This window comes from Nyctereutes procyonoides, unplaced genomic scaffold (genome assembly GCF_905146905.1).
Source record: "Nyctereutes procyonoides isolate TBG_1078 unplaced genomic scaffold, NYPRO_anot_genome, whole genome shotgun sequence".
NCBI classification, from domain to species: domain Eukaryota; kingdom Metazoa; phylum Chordata; class Mammalia; order Carnivora; family Canidae; genus Nyctereutes; species Nyctereutes procyonoides.
This window is the reverse complement of record NW_026575025.1, coordinates 600,709-628,418: the sequence shown is the minus strand read 5'-3', so window position 1 is coordinate 628,418 and position 27,710 is coordinate 600,709. Positions and strand designations below refer to the sequence as shown.

Sequence of the window (27,710 nt, the reverse complement as noted above, 5' to 3'; positions counted from 1 at the left end):
AGTGAAGGGGGCACTTAGCGGGATGAGCACTGGGTGTTATGCTATATGTGGGCAAATTGAACTCCAATAAAAAAAAAAAAGAAAAAAGGAAAAAAAAAGAAAAAAAAAGAAAAAGAAAAAAATCTATTGTGTTTGATAGAAGTATTGTTACGCCTGCTTTCTTTTGTTCTCCATGTGCATGGAATTTCTTTCCTATTGATTTACTTTGAGCCCATATTACCCTTAAGTCTGAAGTGTATTTCCTGTAGGCACATAGTTTGCCTTATTCAAATCATTCACCTTATTGTTTTTGAATGGATTGAGCCCATTAACATGTAGAATAAATTCTTGATATGTAAGACTAATGTCTATCTTATTAATTGCTTTCTGGCTGTTTTGTATTTCTATTGTTTCTTTTTCCTTCTCTTTCTGCCTACCTTTGTTAAATGGTAATTTTCTGTGGTGATGTGCTTTTGTGACTGGATTTTTGCTTTGTTGTCACCATGAGGCTAACATGAAATGCCTTATAGTTAAAAGAATCCATTTTAAGTTGAGAGCAACTTAACTTTGATTTTACAGAAGATATCCACCCATTACTCCACTCTTGATTTTTTTTCCACTCTCAATTTTTGATGTCACAGTTTACTTCTTTTTATATTGTGTTTTCCATTAGCAAATTACATATTGTTATATTAATACTTTTTCCTTCAACTGTTATAATACAGTTAAGTGGTTTTCACATCAACCTACTATAGAATTAGAGTTTTCTAAATCTGATTGTATATTTGCACTTACTAGTATGTTGTGCAATTTGGTATGTTTTTGTGTCATGAATTTTCAGGCATAGAGAATTTTATTTTATATTGTAGTACACTGAGGATATTTGGCTCAACATCCCCCCCCCAAATTGCTATTCCTTCCCATCAATCCTTGGCACTTGAAATAGAAAGCTCTTCTGTGCCCTGTTGTTAATCTGTTGCAACTTTACAGGGCAAAAAGCAATTATAGTCCTTTCTCTGAATTATACCTCAACAACTCACTATCCAAGTCAGAAGCTACTCCTTTCCCTAGTTACCAGTAGAACCAGATGTGACCTAAGCAACATCTAATGGGTAGTATTAGGCATACAATTTAAAATGCTGAAGGTCTAATTTTTATTACATTGATCAAAGGAAAGGCTCTTGTACAGAATTGAATTACCTGTATTGCCTATTTTACTATAGGTATGCAGGCAAAATGCTGTGGCTAGTTGTAAGGTGTCTAATATTCCTCTTCCCAGGCTCTCAGACCTAGTGTGAAGGTATATGCTGCTGAACCCTTGAATGCAGATGACTGCTACCAGTCCAAGCTGAAAGGGGAACTGACTCCCAATCCCTATCCTCCAGAAACCATAGCAGATGGTGTCAAATCCAGCATTGGCTTAAACACGTGGCTTATTATAAGGGACCTTGTTGATGATGTCTTCACAGTCACAGAGGAAGAAATTAAGGTGAGGCTCTGATAGGAAAATATGAAAGAATGAAGCAACTTCTTAGGCCAAAGAGTCTTCTCCTGTTATAAGTAGCAACTTATTCCCTGGGGACTTGGCTAGGTGACTTTATGATGTGTGGGAGGGTGCCCCAGATTTATTAAAACAATCCTCTCAACAGTAGAAGCAGAGTTAGGATGGGGAAAAAAGCCCTGCCCTTCATTGGCAAGCATATACATATGGCCAAAATGAAAAGTCAGACTGGGCATATAACCTTACTTGGCCTTTAACTGTAAAGGCCAATCAGCTAGGCTCTTTCCCCTTCTCCCATTTCACTAATTCTTACTCCCTTCCATACCAACAGTATGCAACTCAGCAGGTGTGGGAGAGGATGAAACTGCTTATTGAACCTACAGCTGGTGTTGGAGTAGCCGCTGTGCTGTCTCAGCATTTTCAAACAGTTTCCCCAGAAGTAAAAAACATTTGTATTGTGCTCAGTGGTTCATTTCAGCTTGATGGTTCCTTTGAACGTTTCTTGCAAGGCAGGTTTAGTAATAACGAACTCCTTCAACTTTTGTTTAGAAAAGTATTTTTCCTTTTATTTGTGAAGAACAACTTTGCAAGATAGAATACATTTTGCTTATTTGATTTTAATTTCAAAGCTTTAAATGTGTCCTGTCACACTCTCCTGGTCTGTAAAGGTTTCTTCTGAGAGAAATCTGCTGATAGACTAATGGACATTCCTTTGTAGTTTACAATCTTTTTTTCCATTCCCTCTGGCTGCTTTTAGGATTCTCTCTTTACCTTTGGCTTGATGTTTTCATAAAAAGTGTCTTGAAGAAAATCTTTTTATGTTGAGTTAATAGGGTGATCTATTGGCTCTTTGCACCTGGGTGTCCAAGTGTCCTTAGGTTCAGGAATTCACATTTCTGTCTACAAAATATTCAGAAAATAAAGTTAAGAATCAAGGCAATAATGTAGGTTATTTACTTCATCTATATGAGGCATGCTTTGGAAGTATTTTAAAAAAGATGAGTTTACTTTTTTGGTGCTAGATACCTGCTCCCCTTCCCCTTTAGTCTCTGTGCTGTTTACAAGACATGTGCAGTGATACCTCGGTTTTGAAATAGATACAGTAAAGGATGAAAGATTCAGGGATCAAATAAAAAAGTCATATTAACATCTCAGTTCCTAGCTCTGAAAAAGGTGCAACATAGTCAAAAGTGACACTTCAAAACCCTGCAAAGCTTACACTCTCTAACATGTTGGAGAGATGTGACAGGGGCACGTGAAACTGCTAGAGAACAATACAACCCTTGATGGCAAAGTGCTGGAGCCAAGATCTCAAGTCGCCAAGGCATGTCTGGCATGCACAGGCTTCTTGCCCTGGCAGCCCAGTTTGGCCAACTCCAGAAACACCCTCTCCTGACCTGGGAGAGGCTCAGGCTATCTGCATGGAAATGACACCTATAACATTAGGATAGTGGAGAACTGAGCCAGCCCACATTATTGTTCATTTTCTTGCTGGTATATATTTTGAGATCTTGCTCTTCAGCTCTGCTTTGCCTGTGCTACAAACAAGAATCTCCTGTCTCTGTGACCCCCACTCCTGTTCTGGAAGCCAGCTGTGCGTGGGCAGCAGGGGAGGAGCCGGTGGAGGAGAGAAGAGTGAAGCAGGTGTTGGGCCTGAAGCCCTGGAGCCTGGTCTAGTCCAGCCTCTGTCTGACCAGCCATGTGGTTGTGGGCCCAGATTCCCCCTTCTGTGGGAGGGGGAATTCATGAGCTTCTTTCCAAGTCTAGCAGCTTATGATGGCGCTGTGAGGGAACTAGCAGGAGAAGCCCCGTGTGACTCCTCTGGTGAGAGACGTCATTGGAAAAAGTGCAAGAAGAGGATGCTGGAAAAGGCAGGTCAGAGCAGTATTATTTGTCAGAATCCACAGAATGAGGAGTTCCACATCAGGGGAGGTGTAATGAGAAATCATAAGGTAGGGCAGATTTGTTGTGAAGATTTGAAAAATGTTCACAGAGGTTGTTTATTTGGGCCACTGTGTTTAGACTTCTCTAAGTGCATCCGTGTTTAGGTTTTCTTCACCACAAAACCTGGAAGTGTGCAGTTACTTGCTGCTTGAGAAGAACACATACTTGCATTTTAGTCTCGTCCTTAGACCTGCCAGTTAAAGAGTCAGAATTAATGTCACCCAAAGGTGACATGTCACTGCACTGTTGGTGGTTTACCACTCTGATGATCTCTTTGTGAAATTACCTCTCAAATATTTTCCATTTCCTTTTTGTTTTTTAAGATTTGATTCATTCATAAGAGACACACAGAGAGAGGCAGAGATACAGGCAAAGGGAGAAGCAGGCTCCCTGTGGGGAGCCTGATGTGGGACTTGATCCCAGGACCCCAATATCACGAGCTGAGCCAGAGGCAGATGCTCAACTGCTGAACCACTGAGATACCCCATATTTTCCATGTCTACTCATTATTTTGAAATTGTTAATTTCCTTTTCTTCCATTGCAAAGACTTAAAAACTTTAGCATTTAAGAGCAAAATTTGTTGGTTACACTGTATATGCATCTTGCTCTGTTACCTTCAATAACCTTGGAAAGAAAAGCACTGCTATTTTTTTTTTTTTGATATACTGAAATCTAAGGATGTCCTTACCAATCATCTGTGAGGAGCTCTCTGATATTTGAAATCAGAAGCAATGATAGAAACACACAGCATGTACCTTCAAATCTAATTTCACAGGGATTATTTGCCTAGTAATAGAACCATGTTTGCCACTGGGGTGAATCATGCCTATCTATGATTCCTGCTCTGTGCATAAACATCTGAGGGTGAAATATTGGCCAATGGAGGGTGGGTCAGTTGGGACATGGAAGAGACTGTGGGGAGGTCAGGGAAGGGCCCAACTGTGAAAGAATAGTCTTATGCTGAGTTTGTAGATAAAGAAACAGGCTCAGAGAGGTTGACACTTGCCCAGGCCACGCAGCTCATGTTTGAACTGAGGTGTGTGTTTCCAAAATGTAATGACAGGATCTCTGAGGCTCAATGTTCTTATGTTGAAAGTATCCTATCATTTAGTTATGAGGGTTCATTAGCTATTGCAGGTGCCTGCATTAGAGAAAGCACTTATTACATTATTACAAACTCAATCCTATTTGAGGAAGGAAACCAGACATTTGATGATTATTATTTTGTCCACTTGTTTCAAGGAGAGGGATGTGTCTAATTTGAAGGAAGATTCTTTGATTTTCTTGATTCCAGTCCACCATCTCCTGTGCTTTAGAACATGGTGACTCCAAGCAATGTGACTGAAATCATTCTCTTGGGGTTTCCCCCCAACAGGGAGGTGCAGAAGACCGTTTCTGTGCTGTTTCTCCTCATGTACATGACCATTGTGCTGGGTAACGGCCTTATTGTGGTGACGGTGATGGCCAGCAAAGGGCTCACCTCCCCCATGTATTTCTTCCTCAGCTTCCTGTCCTTTGTGGAGATCTGTTACTGCTCTGTCACAGCCCCCAAGCTCATCCTTGACTCTTTTATTGAAAGGCAAACCATTTCCCTCAAGGGCTGCATCACACAGATATTTTTCCTCCATTTCTTTGGTGGTACTGAGATCTTTCTCCTGACAGTGATGGCCTATGACCGCTATGTGGCCATCTGCAAGCCCCTGCGCTACACCGTCATCATGAACCGGCGTGTGTGTGGCCTCCTGGTGGGTGCAGCATGGAGTGGGGGCTTGCTGCATTCTGTTGGGCAGACATTCCTCATTTTCTAGCTTGCCCTTCTGTGGCCTCAAGGTCCTTGACTACTTCTGTGATGTCCATCCTGTATTGAAGCTGGCCTGCTCAGACACCTTCCTAATTGGTGTGCTGATCATCGCCAATGGTGGCTCCATTTCAGTGGTCAGCTTCATGGGGCTGCTTGCTTCCTACGAGGTCATCCTGTACTCCCTGAGGACACAGACCTCAGAAGGTCGGCGCAAGGCTCTGTCCACCTGTTCCTCTCACATTGCAGTTGATTAATCTCTTGGAAGTAATTCTCTTATTTTATCTTTCTTTTACCTCAGAAATCTTCAGTGACTTCTCGTTGCTTTCTGTATCAACCACGAACTCCTGCTTCACATGCAATACCGTCAAGGCATGGCCCTCTCTTAATGTTCTTATGTGTTTTTGAAGACACTTTTGTGGACCTCACTGTTTCTTGAACATTGACTTGTGACTTCCATGTAAAATAGGTTTCCTATCTCTACCTGTTAACATCTTACCTACCTTCCAATGCCCATCTGAAATGCTGCTACCTTCAGGAAGCTTCCATAATGATCCTATTCAGATATGTCCTTTTCCTGTGTTTTGAATTCCCACAGTACTCAAGGTCCTTTAAAGCCTTTGCTATGTATATATCAGTGCTTATTCCCCCCTCATCCCCAACTGTCACTCTCTTGAGAATGTGGCCTGGATTGTACTTACCTTTATATCTTGCTTTAAGTGACATATAGTAAAGCTCAATAAATTTCTGGAAGTCATTAGTGCTTCAGGTGTCAAAATGGTTGTGATATCTCTCTTTTCATCTCAATTATCTAATTGAGATAGCAATGTCATATCACTGAAGACAATCAGTCTTGATATGATTTCTGAAAATAATATTTATAAATAAACAAGGGACTCTGTGAGGTGAGTATGAGTCTCCAGTTGAATAGAAGAAGCTGAATCTTAGGGAGATCTCTATTTTGATCAAAGTCACACAACCTGAGTTCAAACCCAGGTCTGCCTGATTTCTAAGCCTTTGTTCTTTGTGTGCATCCCTCTGCTTCTCTTTAGAGATCACCAGAACATAAATGCATATAAGTTTCTGAGTTCCAAATCAGCAGACTGATAATCTCTTTATTGTCAGGTATTTTCTTCTGGAATCACTTCAACATAAATAAGAAGTGTTTTAAAAAACTATGTAGCATAGGAGTGCCTGGGTGGGTCAGGCAGTTAAGCATCTGTCTTTGGCTCAGGGTGTGAACCCAGATTCCTGGGATGAAGCCCCACATCAGCTTCCCGGTTCAGTGGGGGGTGAGGGGAGAGAGAGAGAGAGAGAGAGAGAGAGAGAGAGAGAACACATAAGTGAGCAGAAGGGCAGAGGGAGAGGATAGAAGCTTAAGCAGGCTCCATGCCCAACACAGAGTCCAATGCAGGGCATGACCTGAGCTGTAATCAAGACTCAGATGCTTAATTGTCTGGACCACCCAGGTACCCTATTACCTCTCTGATTTTTGAATGTTAGCACAACCTTGCTTTTCTGATCCATTTGGTCGTGATCTGTATATAATAATAAGGGATAGTCCCTTATATACATTCCTGCATTTGATTTAAATGTTTTATTGAGGATTTTTTTGCATCTATCTTCATGAATGATGTTTGTCTGTGATATTCTTTATTTAAAAATTTTTGTCAGGTTTGTTGGTAGAGTTATGCTGGTCTCATAAATAACTTGAGAAATTTTCTCTTTTGTTTTTAAAACATTTGTATAAATTTGGTATTATTTCTCCTTTAAGTGATGAAGCCAACCAATTCGTCTTGGCTTGGAATTATTCTGCTGTGTGTGTTTATAAACCATGAATTCAATTTATTTAACAGGCTATTCAAATTTTCTGTCTCATTTTGGGTGAGTTATGTAAGTGGTAATTTTTTTTTTAGTAATTTATACTTTTAATCTAAGTTGTAGAATTTGATGACCTTAGGTCAACAAATGATATTAGTATTAAAACTTGAGGATATTCATAATATTCTCTCATTAGCTTTTATTTTCTGAAGAATCTGTAGTGCTAATATTTTCTTTTTTAAATAATAAATTTATTTTTTATTGGTGTTCAATTTGCCAACATACATGTAGTGCTAATATTTTCCTTCCTCAAATTAAAAATTTGTGCTTTCTCTGTTTTTTTTTGTATATATATTTTTTTATCGGAGTTCTATTTGCCAACATATAGAATAACACCCAGTACTCATCCCGTCAAGTGCCCCCCTCAGTGCCCATCACCCACTCACCCCATCCCCCTGCTCACTTCCCCTTCCACTACCCCTTGTTCGTTTCCCAGAGTTAGGAGTCTGTCATGTTCTCTCACCCACTCATTTTCTCTCCTTTTCCTTTTAATCCCTTTCACTATTTTTTATATTCTCTGAATGAATGAAACCATATATTTTTGTCCTTCTCTGATTGAATTACTTCACTCAGTATAATACCCTCCAGTTCTATCCACATTGAAGCAAATGGTGGTTATTCATCATTTCTAATGGCTGAGTAATATTCCATTGTATATATAGACCACATCTTCTTTATCCATTCATCTTTCAATTAAAAGACCATGAGGAAAGTTTAAGGGTAATAAATGATGATAGCCTCATAAGGAAAAACCTATGTATAATTGGGGTTCCAGAGAGCACCGAGATGGACAGAGGACCAGAAAGCATATTTGAACAAATCATAGCTGAGAACTTCCCTAATTTAGTGAAGGAAACAGGCATTCAGATCCAGGAGATAGAGAGCTCCCCTCCCCCCCAAATCAATAAAAACCATTCAATACCTTGACATTTAATAGTGAAACTTGCAAATTCCAAATATAAAGAGAAAATCCTTAAAGCAGCAAGAGACAAGTGATTCTTAACTTATATGGGGAGCAATATTAGGTTAACAGCAGACCTCTCTACAGAAACCTGGCAGGCCAGAAAGGTCTAGCAGGATATATTCAGGGTACTAAATGAGAAGAATATGCAGCCAAGAATGTTTTTTTTTTTTTTGTTCTTAATTCAACAGTCTTTTTCAGGATTTCTTTTCATATTTTTCTTGTTATGTACAGAATCATCACCTGCCTTGTATAAAAAATTTCTTCTGAGTTTGATTTCTATGCGATTAGTATGTTATCTTTCTTTCCTACTAATTTGATTGTATATAAATTTTCTCTTATTTCTTTTATCTCTCTAGGTATAGACTTTCTTCACAGATTATATACCTTTCTTAATTTTTAATGTAACACTATAAAGTTTCTTTTTTTTTTTAAGGATTTTATATATTCATTCATGAGAGACACGGAGAGAGAGAGGCAAAGGCACAGGCAGAGGGAGAAGCAGGCTTCATGCAGGGAGCCTGACGTGGGACTCGATCCTGGGGTCCAGGATCATGCCCTGGGCTGAAGGCGGCGCTAAATCATTGAGCCCCCTAGGCTGCCCATGATCAGTGGATTATTAACAAATGGAAAGTTTATTTTCCAAATAGTTGTTTTCTTTCCTTGGTATCTTCTTGTTTTTGTTTTGTAGTTTAATTCCATTTGTGAATGATGTCATTCTTTTTACACTTATTGAAACTTGTTTTATGACTGGACATAAGGCCTATCTTGATGAATGTACCATGTATGCTTGAAAGAGTACATACTTAGTTTTAGACTGTCATGCTCTACAGATATCAGGTTAAGGTGGGTCATATAATGTTCACATCTGTTTTTACTGTTTTTAAAAATCAATTCCTGCTCCCACTTGCTGGTAGGTGGTAGTGGTGGTTGTGTTAGCATCTCTAACTATTATAGTGGAATTATATACTGATTTCTTTAAGCCTAAGAAAGAAAACACTGCAGATGAGAGAATGGCATACCAGAGATGTTAAGTCACTTTAAGTCACTTGTTAAAGGTTATATATCCTCCAGGTGGCAATCAACCTCTGGACAAGGCAACTTGACTCTTTTTTTTTTTTTAAGATTTTATTTATTTATTCTTGAGAGACACACACACACACACACACACACACACACACACACAGAGAGAGAGAGAGAGAGAGAGGCAGAGACAGAGGCAGAGGGAGATGCAGGCTCTCACTAGGGAGCCTGATATGGGACTTGATCCTGGAACACCGGGATCATGACCTGAGCTGAGGCAGATGCTCAAACACTGACTTCTTAGTTCATGCATCTAAGCATTCATTATATTCCCTATTATATTGCCCTTTGTCTGTCTTACTTTCCTCACAGGATGGAAATACCTTTCAAAACTCTATGTTAAGATAAGTCAAGAGTCAAAGGGCTAGTTTAGTTCAAACTTGTCTCTGGGGATCCCTGGGTGGCGCAGCGGTTTGGCGCCTGCCTTTGGCCCAGGGCGCGATCCTGGAGACCCAGGATCGAATCCCACATCAGGCTCCCGGTGCATGGAGCCTGCTTCTCCCTCTGCCTGTGTCTCTGCCTCTCTCTCTCTGTGACTATCATAAATAAATAAAAATTTAAAACAAAACAAAACAAAAAAAAACCAAACTTGTCTCTGATACTTAAAAAAAAACAACAACAGTAAAAGTAGATCAGTTCCTATTTAATACCAGCTATTTATATTTATATATTATATATATTATTTTTTATACTTTTCCAAAGAGATGGCATGAAACCATGTACTGTGTATCGTAACTGCTTAAAAACTACTGTTGAATGAATGAATTTGGAATGATTCAGCATAGAAATCCAAAGTCAGGATAAAAACAGTGACTCCCTTGGTGTGTAAAGTTTGACTGCACCACTAAGTTAATGTGACAAGGGGGATGGCTGTCTCCATGGCCCATTCCTCTAATTAGGATGCAATGCCCCTGGGGTCTCATTAGCAGGCCTCAAAGTACTCTTTCTAACCATGAATGTGCTATGACTCCAAAGAAGAGGAACACCAGTCTGGCAATGGCTTTGGCTAAGGTGATTCCACATGAGCTTCTCTTAAACTTTTGTGTTTAAATGTTACTGCAGCCTTTCACATCTCTGGCCAGACTTCTTGATTTCTAGTTCTCCAGTGAGGAGGGAGGTGCTCACTAAGGTCAGTTCTCATGGAGTCTTGGTGTTTTGGGGAGTCTCTGACTGGAGTAAACCTGAACTGACCAAAGATCCTGATAGAAGACAGATGTCCTCATTGGCTTTGCTCTCTCTGTTTTGTTCTCAATGTCCAGTTAACAGTCCTGCTGCATAGTGTCTGAGTATTCCTCAGATTCCTTTAAATGCATGAAGTATGAGTTAATCTTTTTTTTCTTTTCAGATTCTTGTGATATTTCTGGAATCCTTCTCCATCAGCCATTTTCTTGTTCACTATTGGCTGCCGAAGACATGTTTTCTCTGGGTGATCAGATGCTCCCACTTCCCTAGTTAGGAGCATTGGATAGTGACTAAGAAGGTAGCTTTGAAGCCAGGTACCCTGAATTGCATAGCTGGCTCTGACTCTTACTAGTACAAGAACATGGTCAAGTCACACATTCACTCTAATCCTCATTTTCCTCATTTGAAAAAATAGGAACAATCACAGTGGTTTCTCAGAGTGAGGTTGTGTTGATTATGTGGGAGGATTCCTTATTTATTTATTTATTTATTTATTTATTTATTTATTTATTTATTTATTTATTGAGAGAGAGTGAGTCAACACACAGATGTAGAGGGAGAGGAGGTGGGAGATGGAGAGGGACAGGGAGAAGGAGAGGGAGATGGAGATGCCAGCTCCTGGCTGAGTGGGAAGTCCAACATGGGGCTTGATCTCAACCCCAAGATCATGATCTGAGTTGAAGGCAGATGCTTAAGCAACTGATCCACCAGGTGCCCTGAGATGTTGCCTTTGAAGTGCTTGTATAGGGCCTGGTATTCAGCCCTATTTAATAGATGTAAACATGTGTTTACTGATATGCTTATTATTCCTTCTCCTTGTGGAAGTTCAAGCTCAGAGAGTGACTCCACACAAATCTTCCTTAGAGGCTTGCCATACAAATGCCCCGACCATGGCAGGGGACTGCTCTTGGCATAGGAGAGTGGAGGAGTCAGAGTTCACAAAGCTGGCCGGCTCCTCCCTCCAGCCTTTCACAAGGCTCTCCAGGTATGTGGTCCCTAATGCCACTTAACTTTTTGGAAATTAGAGCAATTCCAGGGTGTACTTCATTGAGGTGCAACTTGCCACCAGTTTCCCAAAGCCCAGGCCCGGCTGGCAGGGTGTTCTTCCCTGTAAATGAATCCTCTGCTACCTGAAGCTTCAAGGACTTTTCAAAGACTTACTTACATTTTAATGTTTTAAAGTAGGAATGTTTCTAGATTGTGTTACAAAATCCCTTCCTCTTTCAAGACTGACGATGAATCAGAAAACTAGTAAGGGATCCCATTCAGTGTAAGGTATGGCAAACATGTAAGTGGACCTTTAACCCCCACCCATCCCCAGGCAAAGCAGGAATTAGTGATGATAGAAAGCTACTTACTTGCTTCTAGTTGTTGTTGTTTCAGGATTTCAATTATCTATTTTGAGAGAGGGAGGGAGAAAGCATGAGCAAACACGAGCAGGGGGATGGACAGGGGCAGAAAGAATGAGAAAAATCTTAAGCAGGCTCCATGCTGAGTGGGGCAACTGAGGCAGGACTTGATCATGACCCCCAAGATCATGACCTGAGCCGAAATCAAGAGTCAGATACCCACCAACTGAGCCACCCACATACCACTAGGTTTTTTTTTTAACTAATCAAATTCTGATTATTATTGTTTGTAAAATTAATTTTTTTAGTGTATTTCTATTTTTCCAGCTTAGAATCAGAGCATTTAATCCAGCTGTTTTACGTATAGGTGGGGAACTAGAACACCAAGTAGAGGGAGGGAGTTGTTTGAGGTCACTCAAGCACGAGGGACAAAATTGGGACTGAAATTGAGGTCTCTTGGCTTCCAGACCAGTGTCTTTTCCATGGTGGTACGCTACTTCCTTTGGGCAATGGTAGGTCCACTTGAGTCTCCGAAGTTTGTCAGTAGTAGGAGGCTAGGGAAGGAAGGAGAGTGCAGCGCACAAGCATAGCGGGAGGGGGTGGGAAGAGAGCACTGCAGGAGGGAGCACTCTGTGCCAAGAAGATCTGCAGTCTCCCAGGTTGCACAGCCATTCCTGTGGGCACTTGTTGGTGATCTCTCAAGTCTTTAAACACTAATTTTTTAAGCTCTCTTCTCCTCATCTCTAAAGTGAGTTTATTATAACAGTTATCTTAAAGGGTTGTGCTGAGTGTGAACTGGGAAAATGTGTGAAGCTCATAGAGTGGGTCTGGCCTGCAGCAGCTCTGCCATGGTGACAGGGACATGAAAGCAGGAAGGGGGAGTCCTCTGTAGGCCTGATTCACATCTTTACCCACTTTGAGGTGCAAGGGTGTATTGATGGTTTAAGGATGGCATGAGGAATTCTGCAAGCAGGAGAAGAGAAGAACAGAAATGAGTCCGTGGAGGAGAGGATAGAGGTGTTTGAAGATGTTTAGGTTGCACAAGAGTAGATGTGGTCTGGAGTTAGTGACCATCTGAGGAGCAAGTGACCTTGTCTTTATGCTACATGAGGTTTCTATCTGGACCCTAAATTTTAAGGAAAGTTGTCTAGAGTTTTATAAACAAAGGTCATTTAGTATAGTACAAATAGGGAGTAACACCAAAGCTTATAACTAGAGAAATGGTCAAATAAATTGTGGTTTTTAAATAATGCACCATACAAAGATCCTTTGAAGAGTGTCATCCTGGGGAGATGCTTTAATAATGTGTTAAGGGAAAAAATACCAAATATAGAATTATGTGTACATTTCATTCAAATTTGTAGAAAATACTTGCATAGTTGAAACAATAAAAATTCATTGTAATATTAATGAGTTCATTGTATTTTTCTACTTTCCAAAGTATCTGTAATGAGTATACCTCAGGAAAATTACTTTATCTTTCTGAGCCTCACTTTCCTTATTTGTAAAATGGGGCTAAGAATAGTAAATACGGAAGAATGTTTTGAGGATTAAATAGTATAAGCCATGTATGATTTTATGATTTTATGATACAAATTATGCAAGCAAAACACAGATGGTGATGATTTTCTCTGGGAGAAATCGCTTTCTATTTCAGAATAGAATCACTTGCATGGAAGGGAAGGGGGGATAAATCTTGCCATGGATCACCCAAGCATGTTGTTTGCCCTTTAACCTTGGAGGGGTTGGCTTTAACAGTCTGTGGCTAACCACCTTGCCCATTAGGTATCCCTAGTTTTATGATTCTTTGTGCTTGATATTTAATAAAAAATGTTTTGAAATAAATGGAAATGGGGAAGAACCTTGGAAACAAATCCTATGGCACTTTGCTTGTAAAGCAGTCTGCCACCAGAGTCTGACCAGCAGCCATTGAGATGTAGGAATGCTTGATACGTAGTGAGCATCTATTAAGTGCCGGGCACTTCCTATTTCACATTGTCTCTCAACAGTTACCTTAGGTGATATGTAATATGATCTGCATCTGACATATGAGGGAATGATCTGAGAGACCAGGTACCTTGCCCAATGTCATTTGCATATGCATTCACTTATTTATTCATGTATTTATTTGCTCAACATGCTTTCATTACTTTTCCAGGTCTGCCTCTGGTTTACCCCGGCTAGGGTAGACATTTCATGGAACCTTCCAGTTTCTAGGTAACGAAATGCTTTCTACAGACAGTATTTTAGCTATGGCTGAAAGAGGGGATTATGGGTATTGGTTATGACAACGTGTGACCTTGAGAAAAATGACTGTGAGTTTTAGATCCTGCCGATGTCAGTTGAAGGAATAAATAAAATGCATTTTCAAAGGTAGTTGTGTTGATTTAGATAATATATGCAAGGAGATAAATCTGTGTCTGGCACATACTAGTTCAGTAAATATTAGTTCAATGAAATAAGATTATGTGCAATTGTAAAGTCCTATATATGTCTAGGTTGTTGTCCTTATATTTGACTTCTATAGCTGTCATTTATTCATTCATTTAGTGAAAAAATATTAATTTAGTACTGGCTATGTACGAGTCATCTTCTAAACACTTGGGGTATATTAGAGAACCAAAGAGACAGTAAGCCCTGCCTCATGTAACTCATGTTCTAGTAGAGGATGCAGACAATAAAATAGTAATATAATAAATAAATTAATTATATGATATGATTGATAGCAATATGTGCTATGGAAAGAAGAAAAAGTAGAACAGGGTAAAGGAGTTTGGGAGTGCTGGGATGTTGCTGTTTTAAATAGGGTGATCAAATAGCCATTTTAAGAAAGTGTGATTTGCAGAAAGACTTAAGGGCATGAGGAGTTAGCCACTAAATATCTAGGGGAGGAATGTTCTGGATAGAAGAAACCACCAGAGCAAAGATCTCAAGGTGAAAGCATGCCTGATGTGTTCAATGAATGTTATGGAGGCCAGTGTGCTTGAAAGGAGGGAACAAAGGGAGAGCAGGAGGTGATGAGGTCAGAGAGGCAGTGCGGATGGGACCTTGTATGGTCTTGTGCATCATGGCAGAGGTACTGTATTTTACTCCGATGGAAGGGCACCCGTAAATGGGCTTGGAGAGAGCTCCAGCTGTCCCAAGGAGAGGAGACTTGGATGTAGAATGGGTTAGAGGAGCATTAGGGAAACCAGCTAGTCAGCAAGGGAGGAGTGGTTGTGGCTCAGAGCAGGGAGAGAGCTGTGGACATGGTAGAAGCCGATTCTCATTACATTACAAAGTAAAGACAAAATGAGTCTTAACTGATTGGTGTGAGATGTGAGAAAAGAGGAAAGAAAGAAGGGTGACTCCCAGAGTTTTAGGCTCCCATTCCTTTCTGAATGGTCACATCAACTGAGATAGAAGGCTGTCAGAAGAATGTGTTTTGGGACGCCTAAGTGGCTCAGTGGTTGAGTGACTGTCTTCGGCCCAGGGCGTGTCCTGGAATCCCGGGATTGAGTCCCGCATCAGGCTCCCTGCATGGAGCCTGCTTCTCTCTTTGTCTGTGTCTCTGCCTCTCTCTCTGTGTCTCTCATGAATAAATAAATAAAATCTAAAAAAAGGAATATGTTTGTGGGAGAGGGCAGGTGTTCATTTTTTGGACATGCTGAGGTAGACAGGCAGGTATTTATTCATTTGTTTATTTTACAAACACACCCTGAATGTGTTCCATGTGAACATACTGTACACTATGTGAATGCATGTTATGTACAGACATTGAACATTATCCGGACATGAATGATCAGGAGCCTTGCTATCAAACAACTGAAGAATCTAGTGGGAACATGTAAATGAAAAATTTTAGCAAAATATCATAAACGTATGTCATTATGGCAGTGTGTCCCACGAGCAATGGAACACAGAGAAATTGACAGGTATTCTTATTCAAACTTTAAAATTTCATCACATTCATTTCTTGAATTTTGAATCATCTTGCATGCATTTTATTTTTTCCTTCCGAGACTTCTTTTTTGTTGAAGAAGAGTGGATGTACAATGTTAGATTAGTTTTTGGTGTTCAACACAGTAAATCAATAATTCTTTTTATCAGACAATGCTCACCATAAGTTAAGTCACCAAATGGCACCATACAACTAACCAATTAATTATTTAAGTATAGTCGACACATGTTGTATTAGTTTCAGGTGTATAGCTTAGTGATTTGACAAGTTTATACATTAAGCTATGTTTATCACAAGTATAGCTACCGTCTATCCCATTAAAATCACTATGACAATATCACTGGCTGTATTCTTTTTTTTTTTTTTTTCCAAACACACGAGGGTTTATTTAGAAGCTCGGGCTTGGGTCCAAGTGCACCCCACACAGCGGAGCAGAGACTTGGACCCCGAGACTAAGAGGCGAAGCAGCTTTATAGGGGCCAGTGGCCCATGGGATGCGCAGAAAGTTGCACAGTCATGTCGGTCCACACGCAGGTGGCCGATTGAATTACACCTTAGCCTATAGTATCCACTTGAGCTGGCCTAGTACTGTGGTCAGAATCGGCGCGCAGTTTTGGCGGCACAAAGCAGGGTTACATGGTTATGACCTGATTTCCGATTAGGGTGTGCCCAGCGGTTTGACTAGGGTGGGGCAGCGCCTTAAGCCATAAGCAGGTCATGTGGGGGTCATAGGGGAGGTGGCAGGTGTAGCACAAAATGGAATCAGTCCTGCTCTGCTTGTCCAGGGGTAGGGGATTTTTGTTAAATTTCCTGGGTCCCACACTTGGTGCTCGCGCCGCTGGGTCACCCGCACCAGGTGGACTCAGCGTGCACACCTTGTGGTGCTGGATCTCTCACACCAGCGTGTGGAGGACACCCTCCTCGCCCTAGTGAGTAGGGGCTGGGTGAGCATGGGGCTCAGCCTGAAGGCCAGGCAGCACAGGGGACCGAGGAACCCCAGCCCCTTCCCCACCCCGACTCCCACACACAGGCACCCCAGGGCTCCATGCCATGGGCAGCCGGCTCCTCAGGAGCTCCCCCCAGGGCAGCCCCGAGGTCTGGCTCCCTGCTGGAGAGGCGTCCTGGAGAAGACAAGCCACTGGCTGTATTCTTTATGTTTTTATATATGTGACTTACTCATTCCATAACTGGAAGCCTGTATCTCCCTCTCCCCTTCATCCATTTCACCCAATTCTCTACACCCTTTCCCTATGACAATCAGTTTGTTCTCTGTATTTATAGTTCTGATTCTGCTTTTTTGTCTATTTATTTGGTTTTAGAATCCATTTATGAGTGGGGTTTTACGGTTTAGGCCTTTCTCAGTCTAATTTTACTTAGCATAATGCCCTCTAGGTCTATCCATGTTGTCTCAAATGGCATGATCTCATCCTTTTTTATGGTTGGGTAATATTCTCTCTCTTTCTCTCTCTCTCTATTCCACATTTCCTTATCCATTCGTCTATTGATAGGCGCTTAGGTTGACTCCATGTTTTGGTTTTTGGAAATAATACTGCAGTAAACATAGGGGTGCGTGTATCTTTCTGAGCTAGTATTTTCATTTTCCCTGGGTAAATTACCCAATAGTAGAATAATTGGATCATGTGCTATTTCTATTTCTAATTTTTTGAGGAACCTCCAATACTGTTTTCCACAGTGGCAGCGTCCAACAATTCTTTTTTCTCCACATTATTGCAAACACCTTGTGTTTCTTATCTTCTTGATTTTAGTCATTCTAACAGGTGTGAGGTGATATCCCATTGTCATTATGATTTGCATTTCCCTAATGATGAGTGATGTAGAGCATCTTTTCATGTGTATTTTGGCTATCTGTATGTTTTCTTTGGAAAAATGTCTATTCAGATCCTCTGCCTAATTTTTAATCAGACTTTTTTTTTGGTGTTGAGTTGTAGAAGTTCTTTTATATTTTGGATACATATATAACCCCTTATGGGATATATCATTTGCAAATATCTTCTCCTATTCAGGAGTTTGTCTTTTGTTAATGGCTTCTTTCATTGTACAAATGCTTCCTATTTTGATTGTAGTCCCAATAGGTTATTTTTGCTTTTGTTTCCCTTGCCCTCGGAGACATATCTAGAAAAATGGTTGTTGTGATCAATGTCAGAGAAATTACTGCCTGTGTCCTCTTCTAGGATTTTTTAATGGTTTTGGGTCTCACATTTAGGTCTTTAATCCATTTAGAGTTTATTTTTTGTATGGTGTTATAAAGTAATCCAATTTCATTCTTTTACATGTAGCTGGCTAGTTTTCCCAGTACCATATTTTGAAAAATCTGTCTTTTCCCTACTATATATTCTTTACTCATTAGTTGTATATTAAATTGACCATATTATTGTGGGTTTTATTCTGAGCTCCCTATTCTGTTCATTTGATCTGTGTGTCTACTTTGTATCAGTACCATACTGTTTTGATTACTACAGCTTTGTGGTACAAATTGAAATCTGGAAGTGTGATATCTCCAGCTTCTTTCTCAGCATTGCTTTGGCCATTGGGGTCTTTTGTGGCTCCATAAAAATTTTTATGAAAGAAAGAAAAGAAAATCATTTCTTCTAGTTTTGTTAAAAATGCTTTTGGTATTTGACAGGGATTGCATTGAATCTGTAGATTGCTTTGGGTGCTATGGCTTGTATACCAATCTTAATTCTTCCAATCTATGAGCATGGACTATCTTTCCATTTGTTTGTGTCATCTTCAATTTCTTTTATTATGGTTTATTGTTTTCAGAGTATAGGTCTTTCTTTATGTTTATTCCTAGGTATTTTATTCTTTTTGGTGTAATTTTTAAATGGTATTTTTTTAAAAATTTTTTAAAATTTATTTATTTATGATAGTCACAGAGAGAGAGAGAGAGAGAGAGAGAGAGAGGCAGAGACACAGGCAGAGGGAGAAGCAGGCTCCATGCACTGGGAGCCCGACATGGGATTCGATCCCGGGTCTCCAGGATCGCGCCCTGGGCCAAAGGCAGGCGCCAAACCACTGCGCCACTCAGGGATCCCGTAAATGGTTATTTTTAAAATTTCTCTTTCTACAACTTTCTTATTAATGTATAGACATGCTACTGATTTCTGGGTATTAATTTTGTATACTGCCACTTTGATGAATTTATTTATTATTTGTTAGTTTTTCAGTGGTGTCTTTAGGATTTTCCCCTTCTTTTCTTTTTTCTTTCTTGTCTGATTGCTGTTGCTAGGACTTCCAGTACTATATTGAATAAAAGTGGCAAGAGTGGAAATCCTTATCTTGTTCCTGACCTTAGAGAGAAATCTCTGTTTTTCACAATAGAGCATGATGTAAATTGTGGGTTTTTCATGTATGGCCTTTGTTATGCTGAAGTATGTTCTCTCTATCCCCACTTCGTTGAGAGTGGCTATTTTTTAAAAATCATGAATGGAAGTTAAATCTTGTCAAAAGCTTTCTCTGTGTCTATTGAGATGATGAATGATTGTTATCCTTTTTTTTGTTGATGTGGTGTATGAGGTTGATTGATTTGTGAATATTGAATAATCTTTGCATCTCAGGAATATATTGCACCTGATCATAGTGAATGATCTTTCTAATGTATTGTCAGAATCGCTTTCCTAGTATTTTGCATCTATGTTCATCAAGGATATTGGCTTATAGTTTTCTTTTTTTTGATGTCTTTATCTGGTTTTGGAATCAGGACCTCATAGCATGTATTTGGAGATTTTCCTTCCTCTTCTATTTTTTGAAATAGTTTGAGGAGAATAGATATTAACTCTCTTATTTATTTATTTATTTATTTATTTATTTATTTATTTATAGAATGAGCACAAGTAGTGGGAAGGGGCAGAGGGAGAGAGAGGATCCTAAGGGGGTTCCATGCCGAGCCCCATGTGGGGCTTGATCTCATGACCCTGAGATCATGATCTGAAATTAAGAGTCAGATATTTAACCATCTGAGTCACCCAGGAGCCCCTAAGTCTTCCTTAAATTTTTGGTGGAAATTCGCCTGTGAATCCATCTGATCCTGCACCTTTATTTAATTAATTTATTTATATATTTAAAGTAAATTTATTTTTTATTGGTGTTCAATTTACCAACATACAGAATAACACCCAGTACTCATCCCATCATGTGCCCCCTTCAGTGCCTGTCACCCATTCACCCCCACCCCCCGCCCTCCTCCCCTTCCACCACTCCTAGTTCGTTTCCCAGAGTTAGGAGTCTTTATGTTCTGTCTCCCTTTCTGATATTTCCCACACATTTCTTCTCCCTTCCCTTATATTCCCTTTCACTATTATTTATATTCCCCAAATGAATGAGAACATATAATGTTTGTCCTTCTCCGATTGACTTACTTCCCTCAGCATAATACCCTCCAATTCCATCCATGTTGAAGAAAATGGTGGCTATTTGTCGTTTCTAATGGCTGAGTAATATTCCATTGTATACATAAACCACATCTTTATCCATTCATCTTTCGATGGACACCGAGGCTCCTTCCACAGTTTGGCTATTGTGGCCATTGCTGCTATAAACATTGGGGTGCAGGTGTCCCGGCGTTTCATTGCATCTGAATCTCTGGGGTAAATCCCCAACAGTGCAATTGCTGGGTCGTAGGGCAGGTCTATTTTTAACTCTTTGAGGAACCTCCACACAATTTTCCAGAGTGGCTGCACCAGTTCACATTCCCACCAACAGTGTAAGAGGGTTCCCTTTTCTCCACATCCTCTCCAACATTTGTAGTTTCCTGCCTTGTTAATTTTCCGCATTCTCACTGGTGTGAGGTGGAATCTCATTGTGGTTTTTATTTGTATTTCCCTGATGGCAAGTGATACAGAGCATTTTCTCATGTGCATGTTGGCCATGTCTATGTCTTCCTCTGTGGGATCTCTCTTCATGTCTTTTGCCCATTTCATGATTGGGTTGTTTGTTTCTTTGGTGTTGAGTTTAATAAGTTCTTTATAGATCTTGGAAACTAGCCCTTTATCTGATACGTCATTTGCAAATATCTTCTCCCATTCTGTAGGTTGTCTTTTAATTTTGTTGACTATATCCTTTGCTGTGCAAAAGGTTCTTATCTTGATGAAGTCCCAATAGTTCATTTTTGCTTTTGTTTCTTTTGCCTTCGTGGATGTATCTTGCAAGAAGTTACTGTGGCCAAGTTCAAAAAGGGTGTTGCCTGTGTTCTCCTCTGGGATTTTGATGGAATCTTGTCTCACATTTAGATCTTTCATCCATTTTGAGTTTATCTTTGTGTATGGTGCAAGAGAGTGGTCTAGTTTCATTCTTCTGCATGTGGATGTCCAATTTTCCCAGCACCATTTATTGAAGAGACTGTCTTTCTTCCAGGGGATAGTCTTTCCTCCTTTACCGAATATTAGTTGACCATAAAGTTCAGGGTCCACTTCTGGGTTCTGTATTCTGTTCCATTGATCTATGTGTCTGTTTTTGTGCCAGTACCACACTGTCTTGATGACCACAGCTTTGTAGTACAACCTGAAATCTGGCATTGTGATGCCCCCAGATATGGTTTTCTTTTTTAAAATTCCCCTGGCATTTCGGGGTCTTTTCTGATTCCACACAAATCTTAAAATAATTTGTTCTAACTCTCTGAAGAAAGTCCATGGTATTTTGATAGGGATTGCATTAAACGTGTAAATTGCCCTGGGTAACATTGACATTTTCACAATATTAATTCTTCCAATCCATGAGCATGGAATATTTTTCCATCTCTTTGTGTCTTCCTCAATTTCTTTCAGAAGTGTTCTATAGTTTTTAGGGTATAGATCCTTTACCTCTTTGGTTAGGTTTATTCCTAGGTATGTTATGCTTTTGGGTGCAATTGTAAATGGGATTGACTCCTTAGTTTCTCTTTCTTCAGTCTCATTGTTAGTGTACAGAAATGCCACTGATTTCTGGGCATTGATTTTGTATCCTGCCACGCTATCAAATTGCTGTATGAGTTCTAGCAATCTTGGGGTGGAGGCTTTTGGGTTTTCTATGTAGAGTATCATGTCATCGGCGAAGAGGGAGAGTTTGACTTCTTTGCCAATTTGAATGCCTTTAATGTCTTTTTGTTGTCTGATTGCTGAGGCTAGGACTTACAATACTATGTTGAATAGCCGTGGTGGGAGTGGACATCCCTGTCTTGTTCCTGATCTTAGGGGAAAGGGTCCCAGTGCTTCCCCACTGAGAATGACATTTGCTGTGGGTTTTTCGTAGATGGCTTTTAAGATGTTGAGGAATGTCCCTCTATCCCTACACTCTGAAGAGTTTTGATCAGGAATGGATGCTGTATTTTGTCAAATGCTTTCTCTGCATATAATGAGAGGATCATATGGTTCTTGGGTTTTCTCTTGCTGATATGATGAATCACATTGATTGTTTTACGAGTGTTGAACCAGCCTTGTGTCCCGGGGATAAATCCTACTTGGTCATGGTGAATGATTTTCTTAATGTATTGTTGGATCCTATTGGCTAGTATCTTGTTGAGAATTTTTGCATCCATGTTCATCAGGGATATTGGTCTGTAATTCTCCTTTTTGGTGGGGTCTTTGTCTGGTTTTGGAATTAAGGTGATGCTGGCCTCATAGAAGGAGTTTGGAAGTACTCCATCTCTTTCTATCTTTCCAAACAGCTTTAGTAGAATAGGTATGGTTTCCTCTTTAAACGTTTGATAGAATTCCACTGGGAAGCCATCTGGCCCTGGACTTTTGTGTCTTGGGAGGTTTTTGATGACTGCTTCAATCTCCTCCCTGGTTATTTGACTGTTCAGGTTGTCTATTTCTTCCTGTTCCAGTTTTGGTAGTTTGTGGCTTTCCAGGAATGCGTCCATTTCTTCTAGATTGCCTAATTTATTGGCGTATAGTTGCTCATAATATGTTTTTAAAATCGTTTGTATTTCCTTGGTGTTGGTAGTGATCTCTCCTTTCTCATTCATGATTTTATTAATTTGAGTCTTCTCTCTCTTCTTTTTAATAAGGCTGGCTAATGGTTTATCTATCTTAATAATTCTTTCAGAGAACCAACTCCTGGTTCTGTTGATCTGTTCCACAGTTCTTCTGGTCTCGATTTTGTGGAGTTCTGCTCAAATCTTTATTAACTCTCTTCTTCTGCTGGGTGTAGGATCTATTTCCTGTTTTTTCTCTAGCTCCTTTATGTGTAAGGTTAGCTTTTGTATTTGAGTTCTTTCCAGTTTTTGAATGGATGCTTGTATTGCAATGTATTTCCCCCTCAGGACTGCTTTTGCTGCATCCCAAAGATTTTGAACGGTTGTATTTTCATTCTCATTAGTTTCCATGAATATTTTTTTTAAAGATTTTTTATTTATTCATGATAGTCACACAGAGAGAGACAGAGAGGCAGAGGGAGAAGCAGGCTCCATGCAGGGAGCCTAACGTGGGATTCGACCCCGGGTCTCCAGGATCGCGCCCCGGGCCAAAGGCAGGCGCCAAACCGCTACGCCACCCAGGGATCCCCTCCATGAATCTTTTTAATTCTTCCTTAATTTCCTGTTTGGCCCTTTTATCTTTTAGCAGGATGGTCCTTAACCTCCACGTGTTTGAGGTCCTTCCAAACTTCTTCTTGTGATTTAGTTCTAATTTCAAGGTATTATGGTCTGAGAATATGCAGGGGATGATCCCAATCTTTTGGTATCGGTTCAGACCTGATTTGTGACCCAGTATGTGGTCTCTTCTGGACAAAGTTCCATGTGCACTTGAGAAGAATGTGTATTCTGTTGAGTTTGGATGTAAAGTTCTGTAGATATCTGTGAAATCCATCTGGTCCAGTGTATCATTTAAAGCTCTCGTTTCTTTGGAGATGTTGTGCTTAAAGACCTACTGAGTATAGAAAAAGCTAGATTGAAGTCACCGAGTATAAGTGTATTATTATCTAAGTATTTCTTCACTTTGGTTACTAATTTATTTAAATATTTGGCAGCTCCCCCATTTGGGGCATATATATTGAAGATTGTTAAGTCCTCTTGTTGGATAGATCCTTTAAGTATGAGATAGTGTCCCTCTTCATCTGTCACTACAGTCTTCGGGGTAATTTTAGTTTATCTGATATAAGGATGGCTACCCCTGCTTTCTTTTGAGGACCATTTGAATGGTAAATGTTTCTCCAACCTTTTATTTTCAGGTTGTAGGTGTCCTTCTGTCTAAAATGAGTCTCTTGGGAACCCTGGGTGGCGCAGGGGTTTGGCGCCTGCCTTTGGCCCAGGGCACGATCCTGGAGACTTGGGATCGATCCCACGTTGCGCTCCCGGTGCATGGAGCCTGCTTCTCCCTCTGCCTGTGTCTCTGCCTCTCTCTCTCTCTCTCTGTGTGACTATCATAAATAAAAATTAAAAATATTAAAATGAGTGTCTTGTAGACAGGAAATAGATGGGTCCTGCTTTTTTATCCAGTCTGAAACCCTAGCCTTTTGATGGGGTCATTAAGCCCGTTCTCGTTCAGAGTTACTATTGAGAGATATGAGTTAGTGTCATCATGATATCTATTCAGTCCTTGTTTTTGTGGATTGTTCCACTAAACTTCTTCCTAAAGGGGAATTTTAAGAGTCCCCCTTAAAATTTCTTGCAGAGCTGGTTTGGTGGTCACATATTCTTTCAGTTCCTGCCTGTCTTGGAAGCTCTTTATTTCTCCTTCTATTCTGAATGAGAGCCTTGCTGGATAACGTATTCTTGGCTGCCTGTTTTTCTCATTTAGGACCCTGATTATATCCTGCCAGCCCTTTCTGGCCTGCCAGGTCTCCGTGGAGAGGTCTGCTGTTAATCTAATAGTTCTCCCCATATAATTTAGGGATCTTTGTCTCTTGCTGCTTTAAGGATCTTCTCTTTATCTTTGGAATTTGCAAGCTTCACTATTAAATGTCGAGGTGTTGAACAGTGTTTATTGATTTTAGGGGGTGATCTCTCTATTTCCTGGATCTGAATGCCTGTTTCCCTTCCCAGATTAAGAAAGTTTTCAGCTGTGATTTGTTCAAATACTTATTTTGGACCTCTGTCCCTTTCGGCGCCCTCGGGAACCCCAATTAAATGTAGATTTTTCTTCCTCAGGCTGTCACTTATTTCCCTCTTCTATCCTCATGATCTTTTGTCTGTCTTTTTTTTCCTCAGTTTCCTTCTTTGCCATCAACTTGTCTTCTATGTCACTCACTCGTTCTTCCACCTCATTAACCTTCGTCGTTAGGACCTCTAGTTTGGATTGCATCTGATTTAATTGATTTTTAATTTCTGCCTGATTAGATCTAAATTCTGCAGTCATGAAGTCTCTTGAGTCCTTTATGGTTTTTTCTAGAGGCACCAGTAGCTTTATAATAGTGCTTCTGAATTGGCTTTCTGACATTGAATTGTAATCCAAATTTTGTAACTCTGTGGGAGAGAGGACTGTTTCTGATTCTTTCTTTTGAGGTGATGTTTTCTTTCTTGTCATTTTGCTCAGTGCAGAGCGGCCAAAAACAAGTTGTATTGGGAAAAGGAGAAAAAGAGAGAAGAGAAAGAAGAAAAGAAAAAGAAAAAAAGAAAAAAAGAGAAAAGAAGAAAGAAGGAAAAAAAGAGAAAAAAGAAGAAAAAAAAGAAAAAAAGAAAAAAGAAATAAAAAAAAGGGGTGGGGGAAGCAAACAGAAATCAAAAAACAAAAAAACAAGGGGGCGTATCCTCTGTTTCTGTATACTGTAAATCCCTCGACTTCCTCTGGAACTTTCCAGTGCTGCTTGGTCAATAATTTGTTTTTCCCCTGTCCGTCTAGCTGGTCTTCTGGGGGAGGGGCCTAATGTGCTGATTTTCAGGTGTTAGCACTTGGGGGAGCTGCTCAGCCCCCTGCCTGGTGCAGGGCTCAGTGAGTGATGTTTATCCTGTTTATCCGTTGAGGCCACTGTGAGGCTCAGTGGGGGTTCTTTACCCCGCGAGGCCCCAGGAAGAACAACCCCAGTGGTGGCGGCCAGCTCTGGAGCCCTGGAAAGGGAGGACCTGAACAGTAACTCGGAGCTCTCAGTCTGCAGGGCCTGGAGGCTCCGGGGCGGGGCCGCTGATCTGCTCAGCTCGGGGCAGGAGCGTCCTTGCTGTCCTGGGCCCTCCCGGCCTCTGCCTGTCCCGGGGGAGGCCGGATCCTGGGCTGTGTCCCGGTGCCCTGTGCTCCGGGGCCTGCGCTGTGGGATTCGCGCTCCCGCCCCGCAGCCCCCTCCGCGGAGCCGCCGCCCGAGCCCCTCCGGGCTGTTCCCGGGTCAATGCGTGCGCACTGCAGCCCTTCACGGAGCTCCGCGCACTCTCCTGGGGCGCAGGTGTCTGTTACTGTCCCAGGGAGCCTGAGGGCATCCCCGTCCTCCTGGGGTCCTGCTCCAACTCCCTGCGAGCCCCTTTCCCCCGGGAAGGTTGGTGCAGCTCCTGCTCCTCCGGGACGGGGCTCTCCCGTCCTGGGGACACTCGCCCCGGCCTCAGCCCGGCTCCTCGCGGGGCCCCTCCCCCTCGGAGGCCTTTTGTGTCTTTATTTCTTTTTCCCCGTCTTCCTACCTGATAGAAGCGCGAACTCTTCTCACTGTAGCCTTCCAGCTGGTCTCTCTTTACATCTCAGGCCGAATTCGTAGATATTCAGGATGATTTGAAGGTTATCTAGGTAATTTGGTGGGGACAGGTGACTTGAGGACCCTACTCTTCCGCCATCTTGCCCCGCCCTCGCTAGTTTAGTGATGATAAACTCTTTCACCTTTTGTTGATCTGAGAAAATTTTTATCTTGAGCCAGACTGGTTTGACCTGGCTTCTTGTGGCTTTGTTTTGGAACACTACCAGGAGGATGGGCCTCTGACTTTCCCACTATCTTGCCAGAACTTCTTTGCTGACCTCCAGATATCCTGTTAGAACCTAAGTACCTGCCTTTAACACTAGTTGCTCTTTTAAACCAAGGCCTTTTTTCTGTGACCAAAGATAGAGCGATCTGTTCTCAGGCCTTAGGTACTATACCTCCCTACTCCCACTTAGAGCATCAAAGGTGGGGTTCCCTTTGTACTATGTCTCTGTCTCTCTTGGTGTCTCTTGCCATTCTATATTTGATTGTTCAGGAGCTGTTGAGTCAGCCCTCAGTTTTTCTGGAATTGTTCTAAGTATAATTTGGTGTGTTCTGTGGAGGAGGTGGGACCAGTCTTTCTGTGTCACCTTCTTGAACTGGAAATCTGCCTGTTTTTTTAAAATTTGAAACTGAGGTACTGAAGAGTTAATTGAGTTGCCAAAGTCCACAGTTAGTATTTAGCATAGCTGGGACCTTGTGATGTAGTGGTTTATGATTAGAAGTATGTACTTGGTCTTTGTCCCAATTTGTAGCACATGGCTTCTAAAACCCTTGAATTTCCTGAGTGGTGAGAGAGATCAGGGTGTCTTTCATTATGTTAATGAGGTGACCTTTGATATGCCCCTAGGTCATGTGAGGTTGGGGGATGAGGGAATGGGGAACCAACCTTGTGATTGCAGGGTTCTACCTCTGGAACCTGGGGGAGGAAAGAGGGACTAATGGTTGAATGATGGCCAATGGCCAATGATTTAATCACTCATGCCTAAGTACTGAAGGCTCCATAAAAAATCCAAAGGCTGAGGTTTAGAGAGAGTCCAGGTTGGTGAAAAGGTGGTGATCTGGGGAGAGTGATGCTGTCAGAGAGCATGTAAATTCCATGCCCTTACCACAAATCTTGCCTTATGCATCTCTTCCATCTGGCTATTCCTGAGTTATATCTTCTTATAATAAATCTTCTTCTGAATTCTGTGAGCTGCTCTAGCAAATGAATCAAACAGAAGGAAGGGGGTCACTGGAATCTTTGATCAATAGACATTATCAGAAGCACAGTTGATGATCTGGGTTGCAACTGGCATTTGGAGTACAGAACAGCGGCCAGTCTTGTGGGCTGAACTTTTATCCGGTAGGATCTGAAACTGTCTCCAGGTACATAGTGTCAGAACTGAGTTGAATTGTAGGACAACTTGTTGGTTTCTGAGAATTGCTTTAGGTGTGGGGAACTGTTCTCCCTCAATTGTAGTTTGGTGTTAGAATCATTATTAGTCCTGAATGCAGTATTCTG

The 27,710-nt window shown here is 41.0% G+C and overlaps 1 protein-coding gene across 1 annotated transcript in view; it reads left to right on the top strand.

The window, feature by feature from the left end:
* The window catches only part of LOC129502360 (olfactory receptor 4S1), a 42,171-nt gene that overhangs the window by 13,442 nt on the left and 1,019 nt on the right, over positions 1 to 27,710 (top strand). The gene's annotated exons all lie outside the window — the stretch shown is intronic.